Here is a 12,681-nt window from a genome sequence, read left to right as displayed (position 1 = left end):
CCTCGTCCACGATCTCCGCACTAGGCACAGGAAAGTGGCCGTCTAGGGCAGGAGAGCTGCCAGCCTGGCCACCCAGGACCAGGTGTGCATGAAAATCAAGGGGGTCCACTGAGACCCCCGACCCTGAGCCCTGAGCTTACAATGGCCGTCCTGGGTCAGACCAAAGGTCCATCTAGCCCAGTAGCCTGTCTGCCCACAGCGGCCAACCCTAGGGACCCTGGAGGGGATGGACCGAAGACAATGACCAAGCCATTTGTCTCGTGCCATCCCTCTCCAGCCTTCCACAAACTTTGGGCAGGGACACCACTCCTACCCTCTGGCTAATAGGACTCCATGGACCCAACCTCCATGACTTGATCTCACTTCCCTTTAAACTCTGTTCTAGTTGTAGCCTTCACAGCCTCCTGCAGCAAGGAGTTCCACAGGTTAACTATTTGCTTTGTCAAGAACAACTTTCTGTTACTAGTTTGAAGCCTGCTACCCATTCCTTTCCTTTGGTGTCCTCTAGTCCTTCTTTATGGGAACTCAGGAAGAACTTTTCTGAATGCACCCTCTCCACCCAACCCCTGCTTTTAGAGACCTCTATCCTGTCCCCCCTCCGTCTCCTCTTTTCTAAGCTGAACAGTCCCAGTCTCTGTAGCCTCTCTTCATCTGGGACCTGTTCCCAACCCCTGATCATGTTAGTTGCCCTCCCCTCTCCCAGCCTTTCTCTTCCCCTCTCCCACCTCCTTTTCCCAGTCTCCCCCAGTTTTTTTCAATAAAGACAGAGTCAATGTTGGAAGAAACGTTATCTTTATTTTGTACATCAATAAGAAGGGGGGCTAGGGAAGGGCAAGTGGAAGGAGGTGAGGGAGGAATGGGGTACGAGCCCCCGATGGGGAGGACTGGGCTGGCTCTGCGGGCTTCTGGGGGTGGAAGCTCTCCTGCAGCCCCCCAATTACTCCCTCTCCCCAGATGGCAGCCTGCGGCAAGTGCAGCCGGGCTGATGGCCGAGTGGTGTGATGTGCCCAGTGTGGGCACTCAGGGCACTCCAAGCCAGAACTTCTTTGCAAGCGGGGCACCCCTTAGAACTGTGTGTCCGGGGTGGGGGTCGGGACCCTTTAAGCGCAGCCCTCGGCTAGCCTGAGACAGTATCTCCATGCTCTAAGTCCTCCTTTTATGCCCTGCCGGCACTGCTTCCGGCCATCATTAAGCCCTGTTCAGAGTCCACTCAATGTGGACTTACTAGTTCGAACTAGCAAAACGCTAGTTCGAACTAGTTTTTAGTTCTAGATGCGTTAGTTCGAACTAGCTTAGTTCGAATTAACTAATTCGAACTAAGTTAGTTCGAACTAGCGCTGTAGTGTAGACGTACCCTTAGAGACTAACAAAAAAATAACTAAGATCATGAGATTTCGTGGGTAGGATCCACTTAATCAGATTCTGTAATTCCATCCTAGCGTATGCGTCTTACATGGCTACGTTAGCAGAAGTTGACTCTTAAATGTTTCAATAAGAACCGTGATCCACTAAAAAGAGAAGAATGGCGGGATGATGTGCCAGGAATCTTTTCCTGATTTGTCAGGCGTGCAGATTCTCAGGCATCATATAGGCTTGATTAATTTACAGTGCTAACTAACGTTTGTTCCCTTGGCATGACTGTAAAATACCCTGTATTCACACACAGACTTTTCAGCTGTTTGTCCAACTTACATATCATGCTATTTGGACTAGGGCTGTCAAGTGATTAAAAAATTTAATCGCAATTAATCGTGCACGCTGCCTCTTTGAAATGCTGTGGCAGCCCGGGATCAGCTGGAGTCCTCAGCTGACCCCAGGCTCGGTGCAGCTGCCCCTTTGAAATGCTGTCCCAGGGGAAGCAGCACAGAAGCCTGGGATCCGCTGGAATCCCCAGGTGATCCCGGGCTCTGCTCACACTGCCCCCTTTGAAATGCAGCAGCAGCATTTCAAAAGGGGCAGTGCTGCATGGAGCCCAGAATCAGCTGGAGTCTGCTGGCAGCGTTTCAAAGGGACAGTGCCGCAGAATCACCTGAAATTAACGCATTTAAAAAATTAACATGTTAATTGTGCTCTGCGTTAATCTCAGGCGTTAATGCGCGTTAATTGACAGCCCTAATTTGGACTATGATTTTTTCAACATTTAATTTCAGTTGAGCCTGGATCATTCTTGGTTGAACTGTTAACATGGCAATAGGGATAGATAGGGCAGCATAAATGGTGCCAGTGGTCCTTCCATCACAAGAAGTGTGTAGCAGGAACCAGGCTACTCCAGCAATTGCAACAGCTGGTAAATCTCAGAGTTTGCTAAATCTGTGACTGAGTGATTGAAGTCATTTTGAAAGTGGGGCCTCTCTCTGAAGAACACTGTTACTTAGAAACAACAAGTAGTTTTGTGGCACCTTAGAGACTAACAAATATATCAGATCATCAGCTTTTTACCCATTAAAGCTTCTGATCCAATATATTTGTTAGTCTCTAAGGTGCCACGGGACTACTTATTTTAAAAGATATGGGCTAACGCAGCTACCCTCTGAGACATTGTTCCTCAGATAAGTCTTCACAGATGAAGAACATTGGCTGACTAATAATTCTAAACATTTATTTTTTTAAAACCCTATCAAGTACTCAAGAGTTACTTTTCTACCAATTTTGGTGCAGACAGATCATGCCTGAACAGAGATAATTTGAGAAACAAAAACAGCTCTTTCCCCCCAAACAATTAACTATATTTCTCAAAAGGTACCATTTAAGAACAGTATTAATGAAGCCATATATTAACTAATTAATTTACTTGTACATTCTTAGAAAAATCATTCAGTGCCCAAAGAGCTAATGCTGTAATTTTGGAAAGGATACAATGTATTCTTCTCATGTTGCCCATTCTTACTATCTGAGTACAACAAAGTGTGTGATATTTGGGGGTTATTTTAGAGCTCCAGCTCAGCAGCCGAGTATGTGAGAATCTCCGCCTTCAGGTTAAAATAAAAAATAAATGATTAACTCTCATGACTGTTGAGAAAAGCCTGAAAATATAAACCACACTGGCCCCAAATAAAAGTCAAATAAAAAAAAAAACCCTTTACATTGGTTATTTCTTTAAAATCTCAAGTTTAAAGCCAGTCTCTTAATTTGTGAGGCCTAAGTCACAATTTTGAATACTTGGGGCTGACAATAAAACTCTTCATATTTAACCTGAACCTTTGGTTTTAAGTGCAAAGCCCAACTCATTTTTTATGAAGCTGCAACAAGGGGCGGCAAGTTATATGGACCTGTGGTGCCCAGGCTCCAGAAATATTCCTGATCCAGGAGCCCAGCTCCACAAAAGTTCAGAGCCAGATTTCTCTTCCGACTCCTCCTGCTGCCCTCAGACGCCTCCTCTGGTGCATTGCACAGTCCTACCTGCGGCCCTGGGTGATTTAGAAGTGCCCAGGGCCTCTGCCACCATTGGCAGAGTAACAAAGCTACAGCAGCTTCCTTCCTGCTCTCCCTCCGTGCACAGCTGCCTAGGGTGGTGGGGGGGAAAGATGGGGTCTACCCATATTGCTCCTGCCCCAAGTGCCTTTATAGCCAATGGGAGCAGCAGGGCCAGTGCCTGTAGGTAGTAGCATGTAGAGAGAGAGAGACAGACAGACAGACATCCACCCTGATTACCTTCACTTACGAGAGTCACCCTAGGTAAGTGCCACACACCCACTACAGGCAGTCCCCGGGTTACGTACAAGATAGGGACTGTAGGTTTGTTCTTAAGTTGAATTTGCATGTAAATCGGAACTGGTGTCCAGATTCAGCCGCTGTTGGTCCTCGGCGCTACTGGACCAACCCGGCAGCACCCCAACTGCTCTGCCCCAGGTGTTCCCAAGTCAGCCGCTGCTGAAACTGACCAGCGGCTGACTACAGGAAGCCCGAGGCAGAGCTGCTCTGCCCTGGGCTTCCTGGAATCAGCCACTGATCAGTTTCAGCAGCGGCTGACTTGGGGACGCCTGGGGCAGAGCAGCTGGGGTCCTGCTGGGTTGGTCCAGTAGCGCCGCACCTCGGCGCTGTGGCATCAACCCGACAGCCCCCCCAGCTGCTCTACCCCAGGCATTGGCGAGAAAAGCCTGGTCTCCTGGGGGGGGGGGGCGCACTAGCTATGCCCCCCCAGAAGACCAGGGAGACGCGGGCGGCTGGACCGCCGAGATGCGCCGCGGTCCCGCTGCCTGTGTCCTCCGCGGCTTTGCTCCGCGTCTCCCTGGTCTGCCTGTATATACCCCCCAAACTCCCTCCTAGAGCCTGAACCCTAATTCTCTGCCCCAGCTGAGAGCTTGCACCCAGCACCCAAACTCTGTCCCAGAGCTTAGACCTCAAATCCTCTCCTGCTCCCAAGTCCCTCCCAGAGCCAGACCACTCTCCCATCCCCCACCCAAATTCCCTCACTGAACCTTAGGCAGATGCAAAGAGGAGGGACTTGGATGCATTGTGGGCACCACCAAAAATGCTACAAACCTACTGTCCCTGATCGCAACTGGTGCCTGCATAATGAAGAATCCTGTCACTGCTCTGGAATTCTATTAGTTGGTTTAACAGGTGTCGCGAGAATCACAGGTCCGATGATAAATACCCAAGGGGGGAAGGACAGAACCAGGTGGACAGTTTTATCAAATAAAAATTATTTATTTATGACAGTGGTGAATGTATAGTATTTATTCTAAGATTTTTAATGGACCGTGTTAATAATGAATTTACAGTATTTATTATATATATTCTATGGCTTCTAGTAAAACGTATCAGAGAAATAAGGATGGGAATGGCAAGGGGAATAGTCTCTAATCTTAAAATATCCAGCTACAGTAATTAAATAACAGTGATAATTACAAACTCTTATGTACTACCCAAAAACAACTACAACACTAAGCTTATACAACAAGAAAAAATCAAATCATACATACCAATTTACACAGCACACGGAACATTTCACAGATATCGGTTTGGTTGCGAAGGCCTTGGTTACGCCCGAGAGTCGGGGGAGGTGGCTGGTCGGTTGATCAGGCCGGCAGCGCTTTGAAGTATACGAGAAGGCACACGCACGGTGGTACGTGTGTTGCGAAGACCTTCTAGAGCAAACTGTGCCATGGGTATATATCCCCAAATCTGCACATCGCTTTCCCACGCTTGCATATTACCATATATGGCCCAATGGTCACCAAGTGGGGGGTCTGTGTCCCAGGGGTTGGGCCGAAACTGTGCAGGTTTCATGCGACCAGGTAAGCCCCGCAGTTCTCACGCCAAGGTGACGGGTGGGAGAGTCTGAGGCTATTTTCCCCTTTTCACACCTTTCCTTTTTCTAAAGGCAATGGTATGCAGGAAGGGTGCGGCCGGTTTCTCTCAAGGAGTACTGCAGAACAAGAGCGGCCTGGCCAAACTTTTTTACTGGGGGGGGGGGGGGCAGTTTCTTTTCTCTGACAACAGGCTACAGAAAACTCTACTATCTTCTATTCATTTCCATGGGGCGAGTCTGCTGTTACAACACTTACCGTGTGCAGCACATGCTGAGCGCTCATTAAAGGCCTTCTGCATTTATAGATCTCAGTTGAGCAACAAAAATGAACCTTGTAACTACAGCTTCTGGTGAGGTGGAAGAGGCAGAATGTTCTAGCAAATGTGTGATGTATAATGTATTTAACGTTTATTTTAAAGAATACCCTCAGCAGTGGGGACTTGCTGGCTGTTTCAAGAGAGAGGCTAAAGTCTGACTAAGGAATTGAAGTGCTCTCTTTCACCTGGAGGTGTCCACTTCTTCCAGATCACAGTAACGTTGGGGCCCTTTTTGGTGACAAAACCTACTCCAGATCCCTTCTTGATGTTGACTGTAGTAGTTCTCTGATAAATAGTTAGCTTCCCTCTCTGCCAAAGTAAGAAGTAGAATGCCTGAGGAGTTTCAACAATGTAGTCAAATCAGGAAAGGGATCAAAGAATTGGGGAAGAGTTCACTATAGGGTAAAAGTCTATGGTAGCAGGGTCAGCTCATACCATATACAACCTAAAAGATATCTGCTCCTTCTAGCTCACAGCCTCTCTACAAATGTCCTGCTACCCCAGGCCTGTGTGATTGAACTTATCATGTAAGGCACCCTAAAGCGTTGTTCTTTTTTAGGGAGGGAAGACAGGCAAATCAGGAACAAAGAGTGGAAAAGCGAGAAGCAAGAGAATCAAGATGAGCTGGAGGAGGAGAAAAGGAAGAAAACATTGAGAAAGAGAGGAAAGGATGGAGTGAAGATGACATGACTAGGAAAGACCATGAGGGGACAGTCAGAGGAAGCAGAGAATGGCAGGAGGAGAGGGAGACAGATCCAATAGAATCCAGAGTGACCTAGACAAATTGGAGGTTTGGGCCAAAAGAAATCTGATGAGTTTCAACAAGGACAAGTACAGAGTCCTGCACTTGGGACGGAGGAATCGCAAGCATTGTTACAGGCTGGGGACCGACTGGCTAAACAGCAGTTTGGCAGAAAAGGACCTGGGATTACAGTGGATGAAAAGCTGGATATGAGTCAACAGTGTGCCCTTGTAGCCACAAAGGCTAATGGCATATTAGGGTCCATTGGGAGGAGCGTTGCCAGCAGATCTAGAGAAGTGTTTATTTCCCATTATTCAGCTCTGGTGAGGCCACATCTGGAGTATTGCAACTAATTATGGGGCCACTCATTACAGACAGAATGTGAACACATTGGAGAAAGTCCAGCAGGGGGGCAACAAAAATGATTAGGGGGCAGAGCACATGACTTACAAAGAGATGGATGAGAGATTTGGCTTTTTTAGACTACAGACAGGAAACATGAGGTGGGGGGTGTTAATAGCAGCCTTTAACTAACTGAAGGGGGGTTCCAAAGAGGATGGAGAGACATCTTGATGTGGTGTGGATAACTTTTGAGACTTGAAAGAGTGATGAATTGTTCAGACTGCTGGGGAAATCTGGATTATGGTTGTGGGACTTCTTATAATAAATTAACCCTGCAAAGGTCTATGTATTGCATGGAATTACTGAGGACTCCAGAAGAAAGGGAAAACTGAAGTAGGTGCAGCTGTCTTGCCATGTCCTGCCTTAAGGATGACTTGGGAAGGGATCACTTTATCACACATGGTGAAGAATGCAGGCAGGAGATTGACCTCTGGGAAAAGGGGACTCCAGGAAAGGGAAATTGGGAGAAGGGCTGTCTGACTTATAAGTTCATTAAGAAGTTTTTATGTGAGTTATCACCTGCTTCTAAAAGCTTTAATACTCATGTATGGCTTGGACCATTTTCCCTTCAGGGTGATGGATTGTGAACACTTTGCACATAGATCTCCATAGTCTTTATACTACCTCAGACTACAATCTTGTCAGAGCTCATGAGCTAACCAGTATTAGACCTGGTCAGTACTTGGATGGGAGATGCTCAAAAGGGCCTGATTAAGCTGTAGGAAGTGATATTGGTAATTCAGTGTGGGTGGTATTCTTTTATCTGAGTGGCTACAGAATGTAAGGGGCTTTGGGCTAGTAAAGGTTTCAATTTTCAAATGAAACCTAAAGATGAAGATCTGACTAGAGTAGAAACCACTGGAGTCAGTGGATTATGACCCATCATGTAACAGGCTATTAACCATGGGACCCTTCTGACCAGTTGTGATCATGAAAAGACTCTATGGCATTCCCTGCAAGAACCAGAGTATATTAGTCCCAGGGTGCTGGTCAGATGACAATGTAAGAAATACGGTTAGGGTTAGCTAAAGTCTATCTGCACCTTCAAATGGGAAGAGTACTCTTCTGCAGTCCCTGTTCTACGTTGTTGTGCTGCTGTGCACAGCTGCCACATTCCACCCCAAAGGTGGCTGCGTTTCAGAGGCAGATGCAGTCAACATTATGTGTAGTTTGTCTAGAAGTGGCTTCCTTTGAATAGCCTATCAGGCCCTTAATAGTGGAAGGTGCTGGGAAAATTAAGAGTTTATTTGGTCACTTAAAAAACCCTTTTGGTTTCTCTGAAATAAATTCATTGTGTATAAAGGTAAATGCTTATTGTATTTAAGAGCTTGAAGAAATTTCACTGGCTTCAGTCAGCTTTGGGACAGGCCCTTATATTCTATGATTTTCTTCCTAGTTTGTCTTGTGATGCTCACAGGATAAGGTATCTTGTATATGCGACAATGTATATACTTGCCCACTATGCAAATTTAAAAGGGGCTGAGTGATGTGCGTGAGTCATCTACCTAAGGTCTTGTCTACACAACCACTGGCCGCTGACTTAAGTTTCACAACTTCAGCTACATGAATAACATAGCTGAATTTGACATACTTAGATCTGCTCACCAAAGTAAGTAGACAGCACTCTCCCATAAATTCCACTTACTCTTCCTGTTCTGATGGAGTACTGAAGTGGATAGGAGAGAACTCAATAGCTGATTTATCACGTCTATACTTGACATAATAAATCGATCCTAGCCGAATTGATCACTGCCTGTCAATCCAGCCTATAGTGAAGACATGCCCTGAGTGAGCTGCATTTTGCTCTAGAGTTTAATTTTTTTTCTTTTCTTTAGTGGACATCCGAGGAAGAGTATCTGGTTGGTGCTGACTGCAATATGATGAAACTTATGGGCTAAACAGTATTGTTGGTTTGACTTAGCAGCAGTCATGGATCATAAAACTCTCTGGTGAATCAGTGGGGCACCTTTTGGACTCTTTTTTCTTGTTTTCAGCTACCACCCGGCAAATAATTGGATCAGACATGTGCGAGCGCACACACACGAGACCTGATCTAAAATGCACTGCAGTAAATGGGAGTCTTTCCACTGATTTCAGTTGGCTCTGGATCAGAAAAAAAGGGGAATGGAGAAAATGCTTGGGAATGAAATAGCTTGTAAAAAGGAGAGAGGGAAGCAAGGGCATGGAATAGAGAAAGGGAGATAAGCATGGTTCCAGTTTACAATAATATCCCACATCACTTTCAGAATACATCCGCCATTGCACTTTAGAAGGGGGCCATCAAAATTTGCTAAAGTTTAGGTTGCCTCATAACACCTTTTTATGTGGGCTATCTCACCCAGAAGGCCAGTTCTCAGTTCATCTTTATAAATTGTGAATGATTGTTCCTACAGCCATGGCTTCTGAATAATTGCTTGCTGCTGAAATACAAGGTCAACATTTTATTTTAATCTTGTCTGCTACAATTATAGATTGGCAATTAGACATAATGACGGAAGCCTAGCATCTCATGTGCAGTCAGTGTGACCTTATTTGGTGGTGGGGGTGGGAGGTTCTCTCCCCTTCTAAAAATTCTTCATGATGAAAACATTAGGATTTCACACCACAGAGAGCGCTGGTTTATGGGTTTGTGCAAGTCTCACAAGGGAACACTGTTCAATAGGCTTCAAAGTGATTCAGCCATGGCATAACTGCGGCTGTGGCCACATGTAATATAGCCTGTAGCTCTTTAAAGAGGATTAGCCTTAGATCAGGGGGAGCATTCATCACTGGATTTCATGTAAAGTAGAATATGCTAATGAAATGGAAATGTCTACAGCAAACATTGCATAATATCATAGACCCTCAAAATTGAGCTTTGTGTCTTGATATCTCCACTGGAAGTCCTATTTCTTTCTCATTATTACTGAGAAAAAGTAAAATATGTGATGTTACATGGTTAGCTCCTCAAAGTTTAAACTGGCTGTTTTAATAAATGTAAAGCATTTCCAATAGAAGCCCTCCCAAAATAATTTTAGTTTATTTTAATCATATGCATATTGCACATACAAGGTTTGATCCTAAATTCTTTTTGTTTCTATATCTCTCATTGGTTTTACTAGTAGATTTCAGCACGCAGGAAATTCAGGATCAGTTCTGCAAATATATATGACAGAGTTATTTGCATCTACCGTATTGCATTCTTATAAGCAAGTCTCTCCCTTCTGCCTGTGTACGAACCTCTGTGCATAGTTTTGTCGAGACTCATAGCTTTCAGTCAGCATTCAGATATTCCACATTTATATCAGCGTAGCTCCTTTGACATCATCTGGGTAATTCTGGATTTAGCAGGTGTTATTTAAGTAAAGTCGGGTGCTATGTTTCTATTACACCTCTCTCTGGAGAACACTATGAATAGTAAAATGGAAAAAGGGACCCCATTAAAAATAAAACACAATATTTTCAAAAATGATTAGTGATTCTGGTTCTCTGAGTGGAGATGTTTTACAGAAATCTGATTCTTAGAAAGTCTGAGCATCTGCCTTCTAAAAATCAGGCCCTTTTTTGTTGTCTAAAGTTGGACACCTAAAAATCGCTAGTTGCTTTTGAAATTCTTGGCCAAATTGTATTTTTTTGAAAGCGAACCCATTCCTACAGTAGAAAATAATGTATTAAGATACGTATGTTAAATGCATAAAGTATTTAACATGCGTATTTTTAAATTTTATTTGGAAGTTTCACATTGGATACTTTATTGTGATGGGAAGCAGATGGAGAGATGTGAAGTCTTGGGACCTTACACGTGCAAGTAGTCTGCATGTACATGAGTAATCTCCCTGAAATCAACTTGACTACTCACATGAGTAAGCAGGGTCCACGTGAGTTTGAGCTGAGAAGGCCCACGCTTTTGTATATATAGCCAGTTATTCTTTTTTAGACCTGTGCAACAGATTTGGTCGAATATTTGCTATAAATATAGAGCGGTATGTATAATATACCCCTATGGGGTTATTTAGATCTTGCACATTTACACATGAAGACATGAAGTGCTCTATAGACTTCATCTCAATTTGCTGGGAAATAAAAGTCTTAGGAAAGACGTTGCTCTGGCTTGATTACCAAAGCGTGAGCTTTCATTAGTTACTAGCATTTCACTCTGCTCAGCTGAGTAGCTTAGGATTTTGTTTTTTGTTGGTTGGTTGTTTTGGGGAGGGGAGTTGTTTTATTTTTTATATTGCAGTTTTGAAGGGCTTGTCTCTGTAGACACAGAGGGGTGGTGATACATATTCATGAAAGAGAAGTCTTTCCAGCCGCTGTTAACAGTGACAAAGACTTAGCTGTTTCACACAGCAAGCTGACTGGAATTGGAGGGGGCGGGATGGGGGTGGGGGGCTGCATGACCAGATTAGTGCAAACAGCAAGCTTATTTCTCAAGTCGTTAGGCCTCGCCTTCCTAACAATTTCCCCAATTGTCATTTGTGACAAGGCTGTCATTAGGTGATGGCTTCTTTTGGCCATTTTCAGATAAAGATAATTTCCTTAACTTCCATTTTATTTGACAACAAGTAGTTTGGAACAGAAAGGAAGTGCTTCCGTAGTTTATGGATTAGGGGTTTGTCACTTCAAAGGCATCTTTGATCTAAAAATATGTGCTGTACCAAATTCATTATGTCTTTTTCAAGATGTTTTAAATTTATTGATCTGTCTCTCAGTTATTCCCTTTTTTTGGCATCCAATAATGGTGTGTGAAATGGTGGTTTTGGGAGAGGGAAAGAGCCAGAACAGGCACTTTAAAGTCACTACAGGAGAAAACAACAGGTGCTTTTGTTCACCAGTCATCTCCTCTCTCCCCGCTCCCCCCCCCCCCGGCACGCACACATACACGCAATCACAATTCTACTGTTAGCCAAAGACCCCGTCTGCTGCTGTCACCCTGTGCTATGCTAGAGGTATCATTTGGAAGTGGAAGAGGTCAAAAGTTGGGACTTCTGCAGTGTTCTTTAAGGGTGGAATAGAAATATGTATAAACTCATGTTTCACGAGGAACAGTTTCTAGCACCCTTTTCACCATCCTATCAGCTAATTTGATCAAGCAACAAGAATGAATGGCCTATGATTGTGGCTATACAGCAGTTCACTGCATAGTCTGTTGAAAACAGACACCTGCGGACACAAAGGATAGTCCTAACAGGAACAGTACAGGCCTTCAGAAATGTCTCTGATTGGGTTTGCATATTTGTTTTTCTTGTTTTTTTTTAAACATATCGGATTAACAAGTAAACAAAGTTTGAACAGCTTAAGAATCCATTTTTGCCCCAGAATTCCCCTCTCTTACATCCCTCTAGTACATAAAGTGGCAAGTTCCCTTACATTCTTAGTTTACAGCTCAAGGTGACAATTTTACATTATCCAGAATAATGCTGCTTCTCATGCAGTGTTTTCACAGGCAACCTTTTTTGGCTCTTAGTCACTTGTGTTGTCCTTATGTAAAAGAGTGAAAGAGTTGTGAAGTGTCTCCATACCATAGCGAAATTGTGCATATATGGCCAGATGCAGGAAGAATTGCTAGTGAGGACAGTACTTACATATGAGCTTAAAGTTAAATTCAGAGAGTTGTGGTGCCCAGTATTCTGAGTCAGTCTCTCCTTCCCTTATGGACCTTGTTTTTATGGATATAGTTATGGGTAAATTAACTGAAAAGGATATATTGACACATGCAACTGCAAGAAGGATAATTCTTACATAAGCACAGAGAATTGAGGGTAATTATTAAACTCCCACCTAACTTAAAAATGCTAAACTCTCAAGAGAAATGTTCAATGAGGACATGTTCTGGACTGCAATGAAATGTAAAATTTGAAAACTTTTTTTTAAAAACTTCAAGTGCAATTTGAAACTTCACCTGTTAAACAGAAGTTTTCTTTCTTAGGTGCTTAGTACGTTGATGGGTGGTTTTCTCAGATAGATAGAATCATAGCACTGGAAGG

At 44.0% G+C, this 12,681-nt stretch overlaps 1 protein-coding gene across 4 annotated transcripts in view; it reads left to right on the top strand.

Annotated features, from left to right (window-relative positions):
* The window catches only part of ALPK1 (alpha kinase 1), a 97,832-nt gene that overhangs the window by 17,105 nt on the left and 68,046 nt on the right, over positions 1-12,681 (top strand). The window lies entirely within an intron of this gene.

The sequence above is a fragment of the Pelodiscus sinensis genome, chromosome 4, assembly GCF_052426305.1.
Source record: "Pelodiscus sinensis isolate ZL-2025 chromosome 4, ASM5242630v1, whole genome shotgun sequence".
In the NCBI taxonomy this organism is placed as follows: domain Eukaryota; kingdom Metazoa; phylum Chordata; order Testudines; family Trionychidae; genus Pelodiscus; species Pelodiscus sinensis.
Note: the sequence above shows the minus strand (reverse complement) of the source record. Positions and strands in the feature narration are given on the sequence as shown.